The following is a 4309-nucleotide window of genomic DNA, read 5'->3' on the forward strand; positions in this document are numbered from 1 at the left end:
GCAGTGAGCCGAGATCGCGCCACTGCATTCCAGCCTGGGTGACAGAGCAAGACTCCATCTTAAAAAATTAAAAAAAAAAAAGAAAAAGAAAAGAAAGAAAAAAGGGAGGGAGGGAGGAAAGAAGGAAGGAAGGAAGGAAGGAAAAAGATTGAACTACACAACAATAGAGGATGCCTGATTTCGTTGAAAGGACTATAAACTTTAAAATAAGAGATTTACAGCTTACAAATCATCTCCTCTCAGATGCACTTCTTTTGTAAAAATTTAATCACTTTCTCAGCCATGTACATTTACAGCATATTCAAGTGTAAATCAAATCACTAAGACAACGACACCATTCACAATTTATAAACTGTGTCCATAAAAAATCCATTTTGCCAATAATAAATAGGAACAGTCTCTGCATCACTTTGATTTCCATAAAGAAGTATTATCAGAGGTTGATACCTTCTTTTTTAGAAAAGACCATTTATTTATTTATTTATTTGACAGAGTCTTGCTCTGTTGCCCTGGCTGGAGTGCAGTGGCCTGATGTCGGCTCACTGCAACCTACATCCCCTGGGATCCAGTGATTCTCCTGCCTCAACTTCCCTAGTAGCTAGGATTACAGGCATGTGCCATCACATCCAACTAATTTTTGTATTTTTAATAGAGATAGGGTTTTACTATGTTGGCCAGGCTGGTCTTGAATTCCTGACCTCAAGTGATCTGCCCACTTCGACCTCCCAAAGTGCTGGGATGACAGGCATGAGCCACAGTGCCCAGCCCATATGTTATCTTTTTTAAATAAAACACCTTATTCATTTAGACCCATGGGACACTTAACTATTATATCATGACTTAAGGTTTGCAAAGTCTGCCCCAAAGTAGTTGTTTTTTTTTTTTTTAATGTATTAAATACCTAACACTGCTATGCGAACATACCGTCACCAGATGGCAGTTGTATGCCACAGCCCTCAAGGTTTGATCTGTAAGACATAAACTAAGATTTGTTTCATTGAGGTAGAGATATTATTTTTCACTGTGTTCATATCAAAAGCATATAATAAATTTAAATAACAAAATCTGAAAGCACTTCTTTTTTTGAGACAGAGTTTCTCTCTGTCACCCAGGCTGGAGTGCAGTGGCATGATCTCAGCTCACCACAACCTCAGCCTCACAGGTTCAAGCAATTCTCCTGCCTCTGCCTCCAGAGCAGCTGGGATTACAGGCATGCACCACCACACCCAACTAATTTTTGTACTTTTAGTAGAGACAGGGTTTCACCATGTTGGCCAGGCTGGTTTCAAACTCCCTACCTCAGGTGATCCGCCCGCCTCAGCCTCCCAAAGTGCTGGGATTACAGGTGTGAGCTACTATGCCTGGCCTGAAAATACTTTAGAACAAATGTCAAACAAGTAAACTCCAGGATGCAATTTTATTTGCACAACATACCTTCAACCAAATACCAATGTTTCATTAAAATGCTAACCTTTATATCTGTTATCACTTAGACTTAATAGTTCTTCCTGATTTTCTTTTATCCTCAATTCACAGTCTTGTTCCACACCCCTCGCTCAACATTCATTGAGTCAAACATATAGCCATGGCGGCCTAGTTATCCCAACTAAAAGAATAGCATCTCTTGTGGTCTCTTCATCTCCCTGAAGCTTTCTAGTCCTTTTATTTTTCTCTCTTTCTTCCTCTTCACTTTCACTCTCGATAATTCCTAGAAAATGTATCTTGAAGCTTGTTTCTACTTTTAAAAATTAGTTTAATTTGGCCAGACATGATGGCTCACGCCTGTAATCCCAGCACTTTGGGAGGCCAAGGCGGGCAGATCACCTGAGGTTGGGAGTTTGAGACCAGTCTGACCAACATGGAGAAATCTTGTCTGTACTAAAAAGACAAAATTAGCTGGACATGGTGGTGCATGCTTGTAATCCCAGCTACTCCAGGCAGGAGAATCGCTTGAACCCGGGAGGCAGAGGTTGCAATGAGCTGAGATCACGCCATTGCACTCCAGCCTGGGCAACAAGAGCAAAACTCCATCTCAAAAAAAAAAAATTGGAGTTATTTTTTTTGTTGAGAAGAATTTACATTCCATTGCTGGAACTGACTAAATGCTTTTGTGTTTCGTAAGTGTGATGATTGGGTTTTCACACTTATATGTGAGATGTGCCTCCCTCAAACCTTGTTAGGAGTAGTGGCTAGACACATTACCTATCTGACTTGAAAAATACAGGAGAAAGCTGGACCTGGTGACTCACTCCTGTAATCCCAGCACTTTGGGAGGCCAAGGCAGGCAGATCATGAGGTTAGGAGTTCAAGACCAGACTGACCAACATGGTGAAATCCTATCTCTACTAAAAATACAAAAATTAGCTGGGCGTGGTGGCATGTGCCTGTAATCCCAGCCACTCAGGAGACTGAAGCAGGAAAATCACTTGAACTTGGGAGGCGGAGGTTGTGGTGAGCCGAGATTGTGCCACTGCACTCCAACCTGGGTGACAGAGACTCCGTCACAAAAAAAAAAAAGAAGAGGAAAAAATAGCATTTTTAAAAGGTACCTAAACAACCCAATGCAAAAATGGGCAAAGGACTTGAATAAATATTTCTCCAAAGAAGATATACCCATAATAAGCACATTAAAAATACTCAACATCATTAGTTATTAAAGAAATGCAAATCAAAACCACAATGAAATAACACATCATACCCATTGCAATGGCTACAAACCAAAAAAAAAGGAAAATAAGTAAGGATGTGGAGAAATTAGAACCCTTTTACATTGCTGGAGAGAATGTAAAATAGTGCAGCCACTATACAAAACAGTTTGGTAGGCCAGGTGTGGTGGTTCACACCTGTAATCCCAACACTTTGGGAGGCGGAGTTGGGTGAATCATTTGAAACCAGCCTGGCCAGTATGGTGAAACCCCATCTCTACTAAACATACAAAAATTAGTCGGGCGTGGTGGTACACGCCTGTAATCCCAGCTACTTGGGAGGCTGAGGCAGGGAAGAATTGCTTGAATCTGGGAGGCAGAGGTTGCAGGGAGCTGAGATGGTGCCACTGCACTCCAGCCTGGGCAACAGAGAGAGACTCAGTCTCCCCTCCCCACACACACAAAAAAAGGAAAGTAAAGAAAGAAAATGGTTTGGTAGTTTCTCAAAAAATTAAACATAGAATTTCCATATTATTCAGCAGTACCATCCCTAGGTACTGCTGGTATATACTCCAAAAAGAATTGAAAGCAGGGACTCAAACAGATACTTGTACACGCAAGCTCATAGCAACATTATTCACAATACTGAAAGGCAACACAACCCAAGTTTCCATCAGTAGATGAATGAATAAACAAAATGTGATATATACATAGAACGGACTATCACTGAGCAGTAATAAGGAATGAAATGCCTATATATACTGCCACATGGATGAACCTTAAACATACTATGCAGACACAAAAGGACAAATATTGTATGATTACACATGTATAAGATACCTAGAATAGTTAAAAGCATAGAGAGAGAAAGTAGAATAGTTGTATCCAAGGACTTGGGGGAAGGGAAATGGGGAGTTAGTGTATAATGGGTACAGAGATGCAGTTTGGGAAGAGGAAAAGGTCTAGAAATGGATGTTCATGATGGTAGCACAACAGTGTAAATATACTTAATGTCACAGAACTGTACACTTAAAAATGGTTACAAAGATAATTTTTTTTTTTTTTTTTGAGGCAGAGGAGTTTTGCTCTTGTTGCCCAGGCTGGAGTGCAATGGTGTGATCTCTACTCACTGCAACCTCCACCTCTTGGGTTCAAGCAATTCTCCTGTCTCAGCCTCCCAAGTAGCTGGGATTACAGGCATGCACCACACCCAGCCAATTTTGAATTTTTAGTAGAGACAGGGTTTATTCATGTTGGTCAGGCTAGTCTGGAACTCCCGACCTCAGGTGATCCGCTTGCCTCAGGTGATCCGCCTGCCTCAGCCTCCCAAAGTGCTGGGATTACAGGCGTGAGCCACTGAGCCGGGCTAAAGGTAAATTTTAGGTTATTTACCACAATTAAAAAAAAAAAAAAAACTTTAAAATATGCCCATGGGCCACTTGCTGATAATAGAAGCCTAAATAGGAATTGTCTCAATTTAAAGAAGAATATGTCATGAAGCAGGAGATTTTGAATAAAGGAAAAACAAGCATAGCTTTATCTGGCTGTGTCATAAACCATTAATTGAGAACTTGTAATTATTCAAGCCAGTGTTGACTTTCTGGGTCTAGCAAAGCGTATCTTCTCATCAATGTAAACAAGAGGCAGAATTAATCAATTTAACA

General features: G+C 40.6%; 1 pseudogene; it reads left to right on the forward strand.

Annotated features, from left to right (window-relative positions):
- Window positions 1-2102: 2102 nt before the first annotated feature.
- Window positions 2103-2212, forward strand: LOC135269392 (small nucleolar RNA U13; annotated as a pseudogene).
- The last annotated feature ends 2097 nt before the right edge of the window (window positions 2213-4309 follow it).

Source organism: Aotus nancymaae, unplaced genomic scaffold, assembly GCF_030222135.1.
Source record: "Aotus nancymaae isolate 86718 unplaced genomic scaffold, 86718_ANA_hifiasm-v0.15.2.pri h1tg000004l, whole genome shotgun sequence".
In the NCBI taxonomy this organism is placed as follows: domain Eukaryota; kingdom Metazoa; phylum Chordata; class Mammalia; order Primates; family Aotidae; genus Aotus; species Aotus nancymaae.